Source organism: Euprymna scolopes, chromosome 5 (genome assembly GCF_053919585.1).
Source record: "Euprymna scolopes isolate OS-2025 chromosome 5, ASM5391958v1, whole genome shotgun sequence".
NCBI classification, from domain to species: Eukaryota; Metazoa; Mollusca; class Cephalopoda; order Sepiida; family Sepiolidae; genus Euprymna; species Euprymna scolopes.
Genome location: NC_136486.1, coordinates 65,077,358 through 65,097,583, shown reverse-complemented (window position 1 = coordinate 65,097,583; position 20,226 = coordinate 65,077,358). Strand labels below are relative to the sequence as shown.

The 20,226-nt window shown below is 34.4% G+C and overlaps 1 long non-coding RNA gene across 3 annotated transcripts in view; it reads left to right on the top strand.

The window, feature by feature from the left end:
• LOC145276822 (uncharacterized) overlaps positions 1–20,226 on the top strand; it is a 122,861-nt gene that overhangs the window by 33,512 nt on the left and 69,123 nt on the right. For all 3 annotated transcript variants that reach the window (XR_013868023.1, XR_013868024.1, XR_013868022.1), the window contains exon 3: positions 9,019–9,044. This is a non-coding gene — a long non-coding RNA (uncharacterized LOC145276822). The remainder of the gene's footprint in view (positions 1–9,018; positions 9,045–20,226) is intronic.

Genomic DNA, 20,226 nt, shown 5'->3' with positions numbered 1-20,226 from the left:
CTGACATAATGATGGTTCCTGCACCTATGGACGGTGTACACGATTTTTCAAGGTTAAGGTTCAACGTCAAAGTTATACTTTATATATATATATATATATATATATATATATATATATATATATATATATATATATACTCTTCTACAGCTCACATCACTGAACCGATCTTTAAAAAATTAAGCATGATGCTGGTACCCTACCTAGGAAAAATGCACACAATTTTCTTAGATAAGGATCATAGCTTATGTTCATATACGCTTCTACAGTCCACACTACTGCACCGATCATGAACAAAATTCATAGAATGAATGTCTCCGACCTTAAGATGGTGCGCACTATTTTGCAAATCAAAGTCAAAGGTCAATGTAGGGTTTTGCTAGTATATATATATATATATATATATATATATATAGAGAGAGAGAGAGAGAGAGAGAGTGAGAGAGAGATGTATAGTAATGTATATATACAGATATATGTACGCATGTATATATATATATATATATATATATATATATATATAATATTACCTTTCGTCATCGAACTACGCAAAAATAATTATGCATTGATATTTTTTCCTAATAATTAAATATTAATTACGCGTCAGTTGTCTTCATCGTTAACTGTTTTATTCAACCAACTCTTAGATATATAGAAGCGTTTGTAATAAAACGCTTTGGCAGTGTTAAAATGAATACCTGCTTTGTTGTCGAGCTGCGCGTTACTATTTGGCTAAAAATTTGCAAAGTGGGGAAAACTTTTATTTGAACTTTGTTTGTTTGTTTGTTTGTTTGTTTTTTATCTGTCGTGATCACGAAAGTGTCTGAATCATATATTAGTTTCCTGTAAACCGATAAAAAATACGCAGCAATTACTGATTGACAAAGCAATTGTCCCTGTTTTCTAGGAAATCGATATCTAATGTCCATCGCAATCTAAAAACTAATTTTACGCAGAAGCGACCAGCAAAATTTCCACAAAGCGAATACTTGAAAGAAATGTTCATTACTGCATGCGATGCTATCTCGTGAAATCAATATTTCGTTCAGTCGAATGTGATTCCGTGCAATTTACGGGATTTTTTAAGTAATATTTTTGCTAACTCTTTCAAGTAAGCATTATCTGAATTTTTGAATATACAACACTAAATTAGATGCATTGCATGCTAAGAAAATTATCGGCATTGTTGTATAAGGAACATGCTTATGCAAGGAAAACATCTGTATATAACTATGAATATGTACACCATTTTCTTCCAGAGTTAGTATGCGTGAGAGAATGTGTTTTAACAGTGCATATATGTTTTTGGTTTATTCAATAACACATATTCTCTCTCATAAACACATGCTTTTTGCTCTGTCACTCGTGTTCTTGCTGTCGCTATCTTGCTCAGTCTTTCTAATTAACAAATAAATATGGCGTTTCATATGTGATCATCTGTATGTTTTTTACTGGTTGTTACATTTGTACGGTTATCTATGTCATAGTCTCTGATTGAACTGAAATAAAAATAACGTAATTACAATAAACTGAGAAATGTGCATGTATAACAGTGATTGTTTTAATTTATTTATTGCGGACTATTATTCTCATTTTTATTAGTTGTTGTTTCACAACGTTTCGGCCAACTAATCCTCTGGCCTTCGTCAGGTAGTAACTGCGACGGACAGGAACTTCGAATCTCATAACTGCATTCTCAGCAATCACTGCCACCCGTAGTTGTTGTCGTCTCTCCACGTTTTGGCCAAGTAAGCCTCTGGATGGAAGTGATTGCTGAGAATGCAGTAAGGAGAATCGAAGTTCCTATCCGTCGCGATTACTACCTGACGAAGGCCAGAGGAATAGTTGGCAGAAATGTCGTAAAAAAACAACTAATAAATATGAAAATAATAGTCCGCAAAAAATAAATTAATATAAATAATACTCATCTCAATAATTAATTCCAATTAAAATAATATATAAACAAATTTGTTGTCTGCGTTTTTTCAGCTGATTACGACGAATCACATTGGTTTTGCTCCATTTCACAAAGATTTTGAGCTATGGCAACATGTTTATTTTTATGTTTTTGTTAAAATGTACGTATGTGCCAGGAGAATTGATGCTTTGCAAAGAAAAGGACGCCATCACCGACTCACTGGTGGATAAACAGATATTTATTTTGTTTGAAATTTATAAATATATTTCTAAGATACACTTCATCATCAGTATGTCTTTCTTTTTTTCTATTTGCCGTGTTGTTGTTGGGGCACAATATCAGTAGATGCCGTTTGCTGTTTTCACAGTAGTCTTTTCAAATGTCGGAACGGTGCGTTAGTCACGCGAAATTCACGTTAGGGTTTGTGTTTCTTTCCTAGAAGCTCTGGTTTTGTTCCTTCGTTGGCTTGCGTAGATTTGTATAGTTTGATTATTTAAGTGACTGTCTCAATAAGAACCTATTTGCATTTTACTTGACGACGACCATGTAGTAGTATGTTTGACAGCAAGACAGTGGATCAGAGTGGATCCATAGGCTCGCAGTTCTACGAAAGAAGCTTTGTTTATGGAACCTGCGTTGAAATTTAGGCACAGATATACAGTAGGTAAATTATTGGTAGGTGTTATAGCTGAGAAGCATGCGTTCGAGAATGATTTCCCATGAAGTTTACGACATAACAGAGACAGCCTCGCAATGTCTCATCTGTGAGAAATAGAAGCCGTAAGCAAGAGAAAGGGGCATTACTAACAAAGTTTCAAAGCCGGTTTTGAACTCTGAAAAAGGCAAGTTATGTGTTCCGAGCAGCTCGTGCCCAGCTGTGGCAACAGTGCTCTATCCTAAGACGTAGTTGGCTACTCTGTTGGTAGAGAATTGCATTAGCATATGAGATATCTACTTGAGCCGTGGAATGATTTTACCATTTTTCCAGCAATTTTGGCAATGTATGTGGTCCTTTTCGAATGAGAAATGAAGGTCAGTCTAAGAAACTTTTTAAATGGTGTTTCTCTATACGGAAGCCATTCATTCTAACTGGAGACAGAGAGGGGTCAGGGCGTTGCTGATGAAAATAAATAAGTTTGTTTAGATGCATTAAAATTAACCGACCACATTTCCCATTTCACAACGTGCTCAAAATCAGAAAGAAAAATATTGGTCATTGCCGCCATTTAAATTGTTTTCATAGATGGGTGTATCGACTGCATAAATGTTTACTAATGATCTGAGAGTTTGATTTTAGAGACATTGATGAAGATCATGAAGCGAATCGGGTCCAAGACAGAACCTTGAGGGATTTCAGCGTTGATACAATGAGTATCTGATTTTTTATCCATCGATGATTACTCTTATAAACCCATCAGAGATAAGGATTTAATAATCGAGAGGACATTTTCAAGTATTCATTTGCTAGAAATCTTGTGAAGTAGACATTTATACCATACGTTATCAAAAGCCTTAGATATGTCCAGAGCAATTGCTCTAGATACGAATATCCCCTCGAATAATTCTTTAATTCTGTGTGAAATAATCAGCGGATTTTTTTAAATACGGTTGAAGCTTTTTAAGCATTATGATTGGCCTTAACAGAAGCTACTGCATGGTCCATACGCAATCAATCAAAAGGCAATACAACAGCCCTGGTATTATGCACCTGTTGAAAGATGTACTCATTGGGAGTTAGTCCAAGCTTCGGGTCTGTGGTTATGAGGCGGACAACGTCAGCTAAGGGAAACGTTTACCTCCAGCACTCTTATTACTGACATGACAACAAGAATAACAATCAAATGTAAAGAGAATTTAGTAAGGTTAGCTATTGTTCACACAATAATGTCAACCAAGTAAACAAGGTGTTTCTCCGTTTATCGGGAACATGGCTCATTTGTTGAAGCTAAGTACTGAGAAACAAAGTAGGGAACGCGAAACTTACTGGGCTGCCGAAAATGTATCCACACACAATGCCTTTTCTACTCTCCTTTAAGAATAAATTGCTGTGTCAAAAAATAAATAAGTATTGTACTTATTATACGTTAATAGAACCATTTTCAATAGGAATGTCTGAAGATATGCCCTCCTCTAATGGAGTCTAATGGTGTTTCATGGTGGCTCACGGTCTATAGATGTAACACTGACTAAATTTGGACATTTGCTACAAAAGTCTAGCAAATTTTAAGAATGGGTTAATTAAAGAATAAGCTGGTACAGCAAATAGATAATTTGTAATTAAATAAAATAAACAAAAAATATCAAAGCAAGTGACTTAGAAAATCGAATAAAAATGAACAGGAAAAAACCGCATGATAATAAGTCCACTTCAAAAGATGCAGTTGCAAGTAAAGCAGGGATTCTCATTTTTGTCGAACAAATTCGTAACTACAAAACCGAAACAGGACAATTTCCTGAATTGAAAATTGAAATATTAGACTGAAACTTTATAGAAAATAACATTAAGGCATTTACATGCACAATTACTACTTTTATTCGGAGTATAAGAGTAGAATCGATTGCATTAAATGATACATTTATATTCAGGCAAAATGTCAATGAGGAATAGATATGAAGTTACACCGACTGAAACATTGTGCCAATAGCATTCAAAAAGAGAATCGTAGTCCGAAAAATCAAAACAGCACGAACAATAAATCTTTATCTGAAAATAACTAAGAACAACATTTCTATTTACTTTGCGAATTTTAAATAATGTGTTGATATAATTATTACACTCGATACAATAACCCTATATATATATATATATATATATATATATATATATATATATAGCGTGTCCAGAGGTGATGAAAAAAATCCAATAAAGTGCTCGATCGTAGATGTGAGAGCTGAAGATACAATATTTATTATGACACTATATATACATATTTCAAGGTCGTACCATTGGTTTCGATACACCTAAAAACAGTAATAATATACTGTGGAAAATCGGTATAATCTCTTCGGCGACAAAGAAAAATCTGGAACTAATGCAAAATGAACGAACATAGAAGAAACGCTAGACGAGCGTTTAAGACTCAGAATTTCATATTTAAAAAAATATCGTTTTAAAACCGACGTTAATAGATTATGATTATAGAAGAAAGAAAGGAAGAATGTGTGTGTGTGTGTGTGTGTGTGTGTGTGTGTGTGTGTGTGTGTGTGTGTGTGTGCGTGCGTGCATAGCGGGGAAGGGGGTGCGATGGAAAACTCTCTAAAAAATATAAAGGTCCTGTTAAAGCTATATCAATAAATAAAAGTAGGACAATTAACGGTACTCCTGCAGTACTCCACCCACCGACTCCACGATCTTAGCCGAGCGTTGATCGACATCCGTCGGAAAACGCCGGAACATGGCGAGCGGTACGATACTCTATCAGCCAATCAGGGCGCTTCAAATGAACGCGCAGCAGACGAATAATTTTCATTGAAATTACACACATAGCGTTTCATTTCAGTTATTTTATTGTTTCAAAGTAAAAATACACAGCCTTTCATTTCAGCTATTTAATTTAAAGTTCCGAATATATATATATATATATATATATATATATATATATATATATATATATATATATATATATATATATATATATTCGGAACTTGCGTCAATGTATGTACCCGTTGGAAATAGTAAAATAGTTTTAAACAGTAAATATATACTCATACTTCGTCGCAGTGGATGTGAGAAAATTAAACATTAGTTTAATATCATATTTAAAATGTTTTCTTTATGGAATTATGCGTCATATATCATGTTTTATCAAGAACCGGATTACTTTATGGAATTATGCGTCATATATAATGTTTTATCACGAACATCTACAGAATTCTTTTACATTAGAATCATGTTTTTGTTTTTTTCTGCTATGTACAGCTTTAGAAAATTCAGATCATAAATATATATTTATAAGTGTTTATCGCGCTATTTCTGATCAAATGTTCTTATTGCTTTATTAGTTTACCTTACTTAAATTTTAACCGTAATCTTTTAATTAGATCAATTATAAATATTTCACTCTTGGAACGTAATATTTTACGCATAAATTAAGATTTAAAAGCCTTTTTACGAGCACATTCTTATTGTTGCTATTCTTTCCTCTGAAAATTGTAGAATCACGTAATTACATATAAGATAATGCGAGGATTTGCAATATCGATATATTGATCTTGTGTTATAGAACCAATTGGATCGGTATTGACACACCGAACCCATAAGGCCGCCTTGAAATCACTATCTCTTCATCTATACGAAAATTAATGTTTTAAATTTTAAGTTTTTATTTCTTTTTTTAATTTAATATTTATCCGCGTTACTCAATAAGATGTACATTATTGTTCCTTTTGGCCAATGAGAGCGTCGAAAATAATTATGAAACGCTTCATAAAATATGTTGTCGATTATACGAAATATATCGCACCATTTTCAAATAGCGGTTAGAAAAGAAAGAAATCTGAAAATAGAAAAAAGTCTTCCTCTTCTATGTCGTTCGACATTTGAAAATAACAACTGATAAATAAGTTGTTTCTATAATCTATGTTTACAATTATTTTTCGATCTAGTGGAAGACCATAACACTGAAAGTATCATGCAAGTCAACCACCTCAGCAGGAATAACCTTCTTAGTGACACACAATATGGTTTCCGCTCTGCAAGATCTACCGCAGATGTGCTGACGGTTATATCCCACAGGATTAGTGAATCTCTTGACAAAGGCTTCCTTTCTAGGGCAATTGCTCTTGACATATCAAAGGCCTTCGACAAGGTATGGCATAAGGGTCTATTTCACAAGATTTCCAGCTACGGTATAACTGGAAATGTTTTCTCAATCAGTAAATCATTTCTCTCCGATAGGCTCATAAGAGTAGTGGTAGATGGACAAAAATCGGAGGCCTGCAATATAAATGCTGGAGTCCCTCAGGGGTCAATCCTGGGTCCAACTCTCTTCCTGATCTACATCAATGACCTCCCTAAACACATACTTAAATCATTTGTTGACATCTATGCTGATGACAGGACCATCTACGGCAACACATCAAAGGCTGTAAATGACAAAGTTCTCTCGGATTCTCTCTCCTCTGATCTCGAGCGTGTGGTTCAGTGGGGGAAGATGTGGCTGGTTACCTTTAATGCATCTAAAACCAAACTCCTATCCTTACATCATCAACGCTCTGATCCCCAGCTCGCATCAACTGTGATGGATGGCTCTCGTCTTGGTGAGGCTCCGTGTTTTGACAAGCTTCTGGGTTTGACCTTTACTCCTGATCTGAAATGGAACACGTACATCAAGTCTGTTGCCAAGGTCGCTGGAAAGATGGTGGGATCCTTCTACCGCTCCAGAAGATATCTCACTACTGATGCAATTCTCTATCTATATAAAAGCCAAGTACGTCCAAGGATGGAATACTGTTGCCATATCTGGGCAGGAGCTGCTAAAAACAGTCTATCATGCCTTGACAGAGTACAATATAGACTTCGTGGCTTAGTGGGGGATGCCCTTTTCTCTACCCTGCAACCTCTCTCCCACAGAAGAGATGTTGCGAGCCTATCCTTGTTTTATCGTTATTTCCATGGCAGGTGCTCGTCTGAACTCCAATCTCTGGTCCCCCCTCGCCAATCTTTCACGAAAAACACCCGTCTAGCTGAATCCACTGTGAAAAATTTCCCCCACTCTATATCTGTGCCTAAATCAAAACGCGGATTCCATGAACAAAGCTTCTTTCTTAGAACTGCACGCCTGTGGAACTCTGTTCCGTCTGCCTGCTTCCCTCTGGACTACAACTTGGATGTCTTCAAGTCCAATGTTAACCAATTCCTAATGAACCGCCCCCTTAATTAAACACTTCATCAAATCTCCACACTAACGTAATGTACTTGCAATAACCCTTATCCCTGAGTGGCTTCCGGGCCTTGATAAGTGGTAATCACCGTGTAAAAAAAAAAAAAGATTTCTACATTTTACTTTCACCCTCTTTCTAATTTGTAAAGAAAAATGTCAACTGATGTGAAGTAAGAAAAGAATCTTCTGCAGTGGATGAAAATTAGTTTAGCAAAGTAGGTTTTATAAACTTTACAAATAAAGTACAAGATTTATTTTGAAATTTTCCAAATGAACTTTTAGAAACTTTCCAAAATATAATATCTAAAATAATAATTTAAATTGATTTTAAAGATTACCTTGGATTTATTTTATGTTATATACATTTTGGCACTAAAAATTAAATGTATCTATTATTTAGCTATTAATGATACAGAGAAATAATTTACTACTAAAAAATAAAGTCGCGAGACCTCTAAATCGCCAATTAAATCTCTGAATCTGAAGCACCAATAAAACTAAATATCTGCGCCCCTGGAAATTAATTTCTTATTGATTCATTTTCTGTAATGTCTTTAAGTGAGATGCGTAGGTTCAAATAACATGTAATCTACACAAGGACACAATGGTGTGTTTTATTATTTTTCATAATTCATTTTCTATAAATTCTGGAATTCATAACAATTTTGACATCACAAGTAAGTTCGTAATAATGTTCGCATATGAAAAACGTCAGTTTAAATTATCCCTACTACACAGAAGCACACTATAGTGTCCTTTTAATCATTTTTATTGATTTATTTTCCATAGTGTTTTGATTTTATACAAATTAAACTTGGCATGTGATGATATTTTTACCTGAAAGCTTGTGTTTTTAAGGAATCCTAATCTACAACCCTACTCAATATTAGTTTATAATTATTTTTCTGTTAATTCATTTTCCGTACATTTTAGAATGTATATTAATTTCGACATGGCACTTAAGTATATTATAGTGTTTTCACCTGAAATCTGTTAATTTAAATAATCGTTTATCTACACAATTACACTATATTTTTTTGTAATTATTTTTCTATAGAATGATTTTCTATACCTTTTGAAATAGTAATATATAATAATTGCGTCATGACACGCAAGTAAGTAATAATATTTTCACCGAAAATGCACTGGATTGAAAAATACTTCATCTACACAAGAACCTTATATTATATATTTTCTATTAATCAATTTTATATTTTTCAGAATTTATACGAAATTCAACATGACAAGTAAGTGCATAATAATTTTTCACCCGAAATACAGTTGTTTTAAAGATCATAGATGTACACACGGAGGCATCCCAAACACTAGTAAATCCAAGTTTATAACCCGTCTCTCTCATATCTGTTTTATTAGTATATATATATATATATATATATATATATATATATATATATATATATATATATATCCTCAAAAATATGACAGTCACAAATTTATTAGCAGTAGCAATATTAGGTTTTACCCCTATGCGTGTGTTCCTATTACTGTCTTTATAGATATTTCATCTCCTCCTGCCATTTTGCTTCCTTCTTATTATATGTGATGTCTTAACAATAAAAATACAAAAGTTTCGAAACAAAAAATTCTATACAAATTTTTCAGAGGCAAAATTTTTAAATCAGTTTTGAAAACAAAAAGGTGTAGAAACAAAAAGGTGTAGAAACAAAAAGGTGTAGAAAGTAGAATATATTCCTTAAAGTTCTCATTAAAAATATCCAGTATATAACGAAAAATCGAGAAAACAGTTGAATACATCGAAACATAATAGAAGCTTAAAATCTATCCAATTAGCTCTTCGCAAGCGAAATCGCATTTACAACAGAAAACATTTCGTGGCATGCGCTTTTGCGCGAGGACAAACTACAGACACACACACACACACACGCGCGCATATATATATATATATATATATATATATATATATATATATATATATATATATATATATATTACGTTCTATTCACAATTTTCGAAAACACATTTTATTTTATTTTCTCCTACCCGTATATGTTTCAGATCTGTTTCGTTAACAACCTTCAGCAAACGGGAAACATATGTTATCACTGAATTTTGGAATGTAACAAACTTTTCAGAAAAATCTATGGAGAAAACATATTCAACCACAAGCTTTACATGTCACAAACAGTCAATATCATACCTCTGATGTCGAGGGTATAATTTCCATTGTTGGTTAGGTCAAGTTTTATTTATTAATTTATTTATTTTCTCTTTCACCCATACTTTCGTATTTATAATTATTCATTTTGTTCTTTTATTTAATATATTTTACTTCCTTAAATTTATTTTATCTGTTTATTAATTATTATATATGATTTTCAATTTAAGTTATTATGTTTTTAAACTAAAATATTTGATTTCCAGCTATTCGTCTGTCAAAACTGAAACAACCGTACGTTCGTATTCATAAAAATTCCTTTTATTTATGTCATTTAATTTACATTTTAAAATGTATTTTTCAAGTCATTTCTTATTGTATATTACAATCAATTTAAATTATAATGTATTAAATCTACAAAATCTTTGGAATGTATTTGTTTATCTGCTTACAAAAAAGATTCAATTTTCTTGTATATACGCTAGTTATTTAATCCAAGAGAGATCACTCGAATTTATCTTAACCACAAAAAGCTTCCAACGTGCATTGTGAAAGTGGTTCTATGAAGCGGACAAAGGTCAAACTTTTAACACCGTAATTTTGCTTACATATAAACTTCAGCATTACCTTATACTTACGAAAGAGACTTTAATATGTAGCTTTTATTTCTTGTTTTCATTTTTCTTTGCCTTGCACAATGTTCTTGTATTTTACAGCTAATAAAATAATAATTTGAACAAAATTCGCACAAAATGCGTCGAGAAAATACAAATACATATCTTTAAATGGCGAAGTGCAAACGGTTGTAAAAAAAGGTAGAACAGCGAAATTAGAAAAATAATAATGCAAACCGTGCCCTATAACATTTGACATGGGAAAGGTACATTAATTTTTAACCTAACCTACTATTTTATTGGTTAAGTGAAGCAACAATGCACATGGCTTATTATATGAGATTTTTTCTATTTTAATTTTCTTCTCTTAGGAATTGCTGCTAATACAAAAATATATTACATTCTGAACTTTTCAAATAAGTTTAAAAGAGAACTACGTTTTTTCTCTTATTTCAAACAAAGATTTGTGTTTACAAACGTAAAAGTTGCTTTCTAAATATTAATAATAGAATTCATTTTTTCTATCGCTCTCTCGTCATATATATATATATATATATATATATATATATATATATATATTAGTACAATAAATTCAAAAGCAATATTTCTATCAAAAATGAACAATAGAGCGTAAAGCTTTTAAAATATACTTTACATGCTCATTTTAACGTTTACACAAATTGTTTCTATTCTCCAGTACACTTATCGGGATTAAGGGTTCGTAGATCAGGAATCTTTAGTGTTCATGCATGCTCTAAACGCTGAAATAAATTGATTGAACAATATACTCGGAAAATAGAATGTTGATGAAAAAGAGAAAAATGCAACAGTCGTTCAAGGCGGAAAGGGTCTTATTTTTTTACGTCAAAGAGTTGAAGATCTTTGAAGTACGGGAATGGTACGAACATTTTCTGTTCTAAGATTTACTTTTTTACATGGCCACAACCATTGTCAATAATCTTTTTCTAAGAATCAAATGATGCATCTCTTCTTCTGCCGAAAGTCCATGATAAGTGTTTTTCTAAGAGTTTCACGCTGTCAATACCAACAACAGAGCGATTAAACTTTCAGGTTTTGAGAGATGAAACTTTTCAGGTTATAACCTAAGTCGTAATAGCAATCTAATTTTAATCCCCTATGATTAATTCGGGCGGAAGAATAGGAGGCACTACTTTGGAACTCCCCTTGTATAATAAATGAACTTTATATATAAAATGATCAAATTAAAAAGATTAAAAACAACTAAATAAATACCGAATTCATTACGTGTTAAACTCTTGGCAAGCTATGCGCTTTATATTTAGAGGCACTGATTTTCCTCATGAACAATTGATAGTTTATATATTTTTAATATTCTGTCTATCATAGATATGTATGTGATTTGGAAAGGCCGAAACAATAATATTTTTATCAATTTCTAGAAAATATGTTTCACGTATTTGCTGAGGCGTATAATACAGTGAATTTATTCTTCCCTCAAGTATATAATAATAATAATAATAACAATAATAATAATAATAATAATAATAATAATAATAATAATAATAATAATAATAAAAGCATTGAGATATTAGAAAAAGAGTTATGCTATGAGACATTTATATTTACCAAATATTTAAAGCGGTATATATACATATATATATACATATATATATATATATATATATATATTTATATATAGACATATCATTTCTTTTCAAATATTTAATCTAATAGTGCAGTATAATGCGAGTTTAGTAGTATTATAAAACGCATTTATAACTAAATTACACAACTGTTTTATGTTTAATTTTCCAAAATTAATAAGTGTACATTTCGTGTGTTCGCCCACCATCATTATATATAAATACGAGCAGGCCTCCCTGGCATTGTTCGGTGGTAAAATACACTTAAATATGATATTTTGATTAATGCCGATTTCGTATTTATTATTATATTATATTGGAACTAATATATAGAAATGATTGTATGTTTGTTTAAATGACTCGTGTGCCAGCACCAAAAATCGAAATGAAAACATTTTGCTAACGATTTATTTTTTTTCTTTGACATTCATGCTTGAGCTATACAAACATATATGTTTCAAAACTAAAAATTGAAACATGGACACATAGCTATTAGGTTACACATGTATATTCGTAATGCCGTCGTTTGACCTTCACATTGAAAATTTGATTTTAGTTTAAATTTTCTCAATTTGTACTGATTTTCCGCGGCTAAAACTCAAATATGATGTTTCGATGGGTTCGAATACCCTATATATTAAGTTTAATGTATCTAGACCAAAATCGGACAGATTAGTTTGGTAGGAAAATTGTTTTAAAATTAATATATATACGCATACATAAATGTATATATAGAAAGAGGTGTGTGTTTACTATAACCTATTTACGCAAATATTACGCAAGTATAAATAATGTAGAATATCTGCATGATTATAATTACACTTAATAGTAAACTAACAATGATCATAAGAAAACCGAAAAAAATAAATTTAAATGAAGGTTTAAAAGAATATGCAAATTAGCTAGATCTTTTGCATCGAATGCAATTCCATGACCCGTAGATAACAATATTGTATCTTTTTTAATAAATAGAAAATTAGGTTTTTAGTCGCGTGCAAGCGACTCCATAAGTCACTCCCTCGGTCTGTTGGTCGGTCTGTCCGTAACACTTTTGTGCTTGGCCGTTTTTGTTAAGATCAACGATATGTTGTTAATAGAAGCTGTTCTTAGCTTTTAAAGATTTTCTTGGCCTTTTGGCTAAGATCAAATTGTAGTATCTTTTCCGGCAGATACTGCAAGCAAAGACCATATGTGTTCGTCAATGTAGGGGCAACTCTTCATACCAATTGTCACTATCAAGCTCCCCTACTCCCCGAGGAGTTGGTTCCCATTTCCCCTTCACTCCTCACATTAAAAATCGGCCTTGTGCCTAATTTGCTCAGTGGGGGAGCAAATAAACACAGCTTTTCTGGGACTTTTGGCCAAGATCAAAGTGTAGTTGTTACATAGCGTCAGGACCCCCAGGTTGGGAACGGTCGTAATTAGTAAGTTCCCCGCTGCAACAAAAACCCAGTAGCCGTCTCTTATTGATCGTCTAGTTGTTTAATTTTCTGGTTTTTATGGTAACGGTTAAGACGACAGAGTTATTTCCCTTTGATTGTGCATTTTTCATTTCTCGGCTTCTGTAGCTGTCATACCTGTCAAAATAATGATTCCGGCTAACCAGAATTTGCTATGCACACAAAGGTCAGACGTAACTCAGCATAACAAATCAAAACGTAAGACACACCGGCTTTTTATATAAAAATATATTTTGTTTTGAAATTATTTTCGTTTTACACAGAGATTTTCAATAGTTCAAAATTTAACAGTGTGACTTACTGTTCATCTCACGTTTTCTATCGGAGTCTCTCTCTCTTCTTCTTCTTCTTCTTCTTCTCTCTTCTCTCCCGCTTCTTCTTCTTCTGCTTCCCTTCTCTGGTTAAACTCCAAAATTCACCTCTTATATTGGCATATCTTTCGCTTGGTTTTTTTCCAATCCACGCGATCTGTCAATCATTCTGCTCGATACTGATGCGTGTGTCTGCTGGTCACGTTTTGACAACTTTTCGCCACCTCTTCATCTGACCGACTATTGACTTTATCGATACACGTGAATGTATCTCACATGCTTACTTTGTATACATGCCAAGTTGCAAGGAATCTCACGTTTCCTTGTTTTGCAAACAAAAAAATCGTCGTCCGATTTCTCTGTTTACGACGTAACCACTTTTTCGTTTCGACTGGTGGACAATCGATTATTCGATGCCCACCTTTTAAATCTTTTATTAAATAAGTTTTTTTTTCTTTTCAGTTTTGTATCGGATGGTTCCAGCCATCCATTACATAACATAGTGTCTGTTCTCTGATACATACACCGCGTGAGGCAGTGCTGTTCTGGCGACACATTCTCGTGCCCGGAACACTGACGAGCTTGTTGGGTAGCGTTCTGTCCGCACCCCCACTTTGTCTGTCTTTCTCTGCTCAACCCCCTCACGGGGGGATCCGATTTACGACCTTCCTAAGAGGGAGGGTCGGAAACACTTTCTCTCTTCCCTCCACTAACTTTCCACTCCCTCTCTCAGTTCTATCTCCCCTCTTGCCGCCTTTTGCGCCACTTCTTTTTGGCGACACAATCGGCTCCCCACTTTGGACGCCGACTCCACGTCACTCTTTTCAATGATTTTAAAAAAATATGGATACCCTCAGCCAGGGAGCCACCAATATGGATACCCCCAGCCAGGGGGCTACTGCTCCTCCACAAGACGACTCCCACACAGGAGGAGCAAAAACAACGTACCGCCCGGATATGACAGTATTTGGCGCTCCCCAGGAGGGGGAAAATTTACCAACAGCTCCCCTCGAGGGCGACTCCCCACAAAGGGGAGCAAAACCAAAATCGGTCGTAGCATCTCACTCCGACCACAAAAAGGGGAAGGCGCCAGGCCAAAAGGACAATAAAGGGGAGCAGATCAAGAAAATGGGGGGGGCATACCGCCTGGACTTCACAAACGCGGAAGGACAGATGGCCTCAAAGTAAACAAAAATGATCATACTCCCCAAGAGGCCGACTCCCTAAAACGGAAAGATGCTCCCGAAAAAAACTCTAACCAAGGAGAGTCAGGCCCAAAAGACACTCAAAAGGAAGCCGCCCCCCAAAAATGCGACACTCCCACAAAAGGACAAACTAGAAAATCTGGGGTGGCAGGATGCGTCGCCAATAAACAGGCAGAGGCGACCTCCATAAAAGACAAAAAAACGGGCTAACCCCACCAATGACCTCATAACAACACCAACACCACCAAGAGGGTCTGCATGGGGGAAGATCATAGAAAAACAACTGACCTCTCAAGAGTATATACCAGGGCAAGAGAAGGACTCCGGTGCAGGTATTTAATGTGCCAGCCAAAATATCTGCGGAACTGTTAGGATACCTCTTCAGCCAGTACGGTGAGGTGGAACAGGTGACCCCAGTACGGTCAAAAACTGGGACTCACTTGGACTGCTACACAATAGCAATAAGGCTGAAGAGGGAGGGGGTTCGGGAGATACAAGCGCTACTGACAGACAAGGACGGTAGTGGTGGAGGGCCGTCGTCCGCACTGCTGGTTCTGCCAAAAGCAGGGCCATATGGCTAGGAGTTGCCCCCAAAGGGTAACCCCTAATAAAATGGCTCAAAAGTCGGTCACAACGCCTGAGACAGCGCCCGCGCCAAAACAGGCGACAACAACCCATGCAATTTATCTTGCAATTTTTGTTTTCACCCCCACCCATCTTGGAGAGAAAGAAATACAAACAAACCCCCATTCTTTACCCACAAAATTTTCTTTTCTCCATTCACCACCATCTAGAGGGCATCCCCACTTAGAGACTGACCCACAAAAGCGAGGTTCCTTTTACAAACCTAGTGAAACGGGCGGTCTATCAACTAGACGGGGTTGGGAAGGTCCTACTAATTACCTTTTGTTTTTTTTCTTCCCCCCACCCTCGACACAAATGAATTATTGTACCATTTTATTGTTATTATTTTTGTTTTTACACGTCAATAAAAAATGTTTTATAAATTGGGAGTTAAGTAGGCCGTCCCCCAGTATGAAAGAGTGAATGCGGTATTATGGTAAAAGAAGACACTAGCTGGGAGAAACTTTTTTTTGTTTAGTTCTGGAGTGACAAGGATGAGTAACGACCCCCACAATCCCCCCCTTTTTAGTTGATCATGTGCCTAAGTTTTTTGTTCATTGTTGATTTTAACTGTATTTTTAACATGAATAAATGATTTAATATCTCAAAGTGTAGTATGTGTTCTGGCAGATACTGCAAGCAAAGATCATATGTGAGGCAACCACATATATAAGACCTTGGTCAATGTAGGGGCAACCCTTCATACCAATTGTCACTATCCAGATCCTCTACTCTCCGGGGAGTTGGTCCTCATTTCCCCTTCACTCCTCATATTAAAAATCGGCCTTGTGCCTAATTTGATCGGTGGGGGGGGGGGGCAAATAAATATCCTATTCTTGGCCTTTTGGCCAAGATAAAAGTATAGTATATATTCCGGCAGATACTGCAAGCAAAGACCATATGTGGGGGCAACCCCACATATAAGACTTGGTCTACATACGCATATATAGTGAAGTAAAATTCGATAAGGCTTTTAATATAGATCTTGGAAAATATAGGTATCAGCTCTCTAGAGAATGCTTTATAACTATTACCGGGAACATGCTTCGAAATGTTATGCTTTTTATGCGAATATACGATGCGGTGATGATCATGTCATTGCAAGTGTATTCAGTTAGCAAGGGAAAACTTTTGTGGGAGTCGTTTGCAGAATCCTAAGTAAAATTCAACGTGAACTGCTGGCCAAATAGTTCAGCCAATTAGTGTCAGTTCAAACAATAACGTTGTAGTTGAATGGCAGAGAAATATTGATTGCACATTTTCATAGCATTATCATAGATTTGCTAGTAATCAAAGTTCTTAGTGTCTGTAACATTATGTTTTTAGTCTCCCGGTATACTCTCTCCTAGCTTCTATTATTAAAACATTTCAATGATTTCTCGGTGCTACAACCGTTTATTTTTATTTGACTTATGGCAATTAAAGTGGTAAAATACTTTCTGCTTTTGAGCAATAAACGTTACACAGTTCGAGATGAATTCTTGGAAAAAATTTCTGCATTGGGATGTGTGCTTCAACGTCCACTTTGGTCCATTCGGTTATTACCTTATGCATGCGTTGATCAGAAGAGAGGGAAAATATTTGATTCCTTGGCGAGTCTCCACTTAAGGATACTTTTCATCCCGTTTGAAACACATAATCGTTTTAAGTAACGTGCTTCGAGACTTTGGGATGATGTCAATCATTGCAACAAGGTGATCAGCGTTCCCGAAAGAAATATGAACATTTGTCCCATAAATCACGGGCTGTGAATTAAACAGAATGTTGCGTAGTGAGGCTTGCTAGTCCTTACGAACCGAGTGGTACGTTCGAAAATTGAAAGTATGTGAGAATACACAATGAGGAAACTGCATATGCGATTAGGAATCGCGTGGCTACAGTTCAAAATCAATTCAATCTATTCTAGCTTATTTTCTTCAGCAAAGAGGAGAGTTTCCAAATATCAACTCTATAAGAAAGTATACTTGCCAGAATCATCATTGTAAATTGGTAGGTATTCAGTCATATTGAAATTAACTGTGGAAATGGGGGAGTATTGTGTTGTTTCACTTAGTTCCAACGGATCTAAGTATTTTACTAGAAGAAAAGATTCTACGTTATCGATATTTGTTCTAAGCCCTCGGTTATGTGAGAAAATGTGAATGTCTTGCTTTTGAGCGGCGTTTCGCTTAAATCTATTTCTTTCTTATCCTCGCTTTATTGTTTGATCTTTTAGTTATTAAAGGGTTTGGCGTGAGAAGAATGGGGATTTGTATGATGCATTAATTATTTAACGTCTATATACTAATTAATCGTTTGTATTTGGATTATTTGATCTAATGTATTAGTCCTCAAGTGAAAGAGCAGGACACAAAATGTTTCAAATAATAATAATAATAATAATAATAATAATAATAATAATAATAATAATAATAATAATAATAATAATAATAGAATAATAATAACAAAGACTTTCGCTGGCGAGGACTACTATTGACCGTAACCAGTTATACCCTCCCTTTGAAATTTTCATCTCTATTTTTCTCGTTATGTACTGAATATTTGTAAATGAAAGCTATATAGAAATATCTTCCTTATTAATTTTTAAAAATTTTCTATTCTGAAAGAAGTTTTTAAAAATTTAATCTAAAAACGTTATTTTAAAGTTTTTGTTAAAAGAAATTCATATTTTCTCATTATTCAGACCTGTATTACAAAGAGGGTGTTGAGAAAAAAGTTGTGGTGTTAGGAGAAATACAAACTGAAACAGAGAGAATATTCAGATCTGAAATAATACAAAGATGAGGTTGCAAAAATGAGTTGTAGTGTGAGGAGGGATACAAACTGAAAGAGAGAATATTCAGCCCTGTAATAATACAAAGAGGGGGTTGCAAAAATGAGTTGTGGTGTTAGGAGAAATACAAACTGGAATAGAGAGAAAGAGAGGTTTAAAATATAATCTTAAAAAGATAAGATACAAGATAGAAAAGCATTTTATCCAAGGCATGAAAATTGTTAAACAAAATGTGTTTACTATAGGCTTTAAAAATAAAGGTACATGATTCAATTTGAAATTTATTTATCTTCAAAGTGCACTTTTATACATTTTACAAAGTAAGGTATAAAAATTTAATTTAAATTGAATCAAAACAAAAAAAAAATCCTTGGATTTATTTTATGTAATGTACATTTTGTTGCACTTCAAAATCATTATCTTTCATCTAGCAATTAATGATATAGATATAAAAATGTTCAATGATTTTTTTAAGTGCAACAGAATGTACATTACATTAAATAAATCCAAGGTAATTTTTTATTCAATTTAAATTTTGTTTAACAATTTTCATTCTTTCGATGAAATCCTTTTCTAACTTGTATATATATAGATATAGATATAGATAGATAGATAGAATGTGTGTGTCTGTGTGATGCCTTTGATCTTTTATTTCTGATTCAAACCATTTGGAAAAAAATTATAAACTGATGGGTTTTTTGGGTTTTTTTTTACACAGGCATCACAACATTATCAAGGCCAAGATTCCACTCGAGGATAAGGGTTAAAGTATGTACAGTAGAAAATGGAGAATATGGTAATCATAAGTAATGGAAATTGGGTAAATTTGTTAACTTATATGGAACAGCTCATCAAGAACTTGTTTATGTTAGACTTGAAGACAACCATATTGTAGTTAGCCAGAAAGCAGGAAAACGGAAGACAATTCCACAGGCGTGCAGTTCTAATAAAGCAGCTTTGTTCATGGAATCTACGTTTAGGTTTAGGCACAGATAAAGAGTTGTGGGGGGAAATATTGATAGTGTGTTCAGCTAGACCAGTGTTTCTTGTGAAAGTCTGGCGAGGGGGGCATAGACTGGAACTCAGTCGAACACTTTCCATGAAAATACAAACTCGCAACATCTCTTCTGTGAGATAGAGGTTACAGGGAAGAGAAAAGGACATCTCTTACAAGGCTACGAAATCTATTTTGAAATCCTTTATAGCAGCTCTTGCCAAGATGTGGCAACAGTATTCCATCCTTGAACGTACCTGGCTTTTATATCGATAGAGAATTGCATTAGCACTGAGATATCTACTGGATCGATAGAAAGATCTCACCATTTTTCCAGCGGCCTTGGCAACAGATTTAATGTAATGTGTTCCATTTAAGATCTGGAGTAACGGTCAAGCCCAGAAGCTTGTCAAAAGTTGAGATCTCCTGAAGACGTGATATATATGGTAGTGTCATCAGCATAAATGTATACATATGATGTGAGGATGTGATTTGGAAGATCATTAATGTAGATCAAGAAAAGAATTGGGCCCAGGATGAACCCTGAGGGACTCCAGCATTAATACTGTGAGCTTCTGATTTTTGCTCCTCAACTACTACTCTTATGAACCTATCAGAAAAAAATGATTTCATAATTGAGAAGACATTTCCAGCTACACCATAGCTAGAGATCCAGTAAAGTAAAC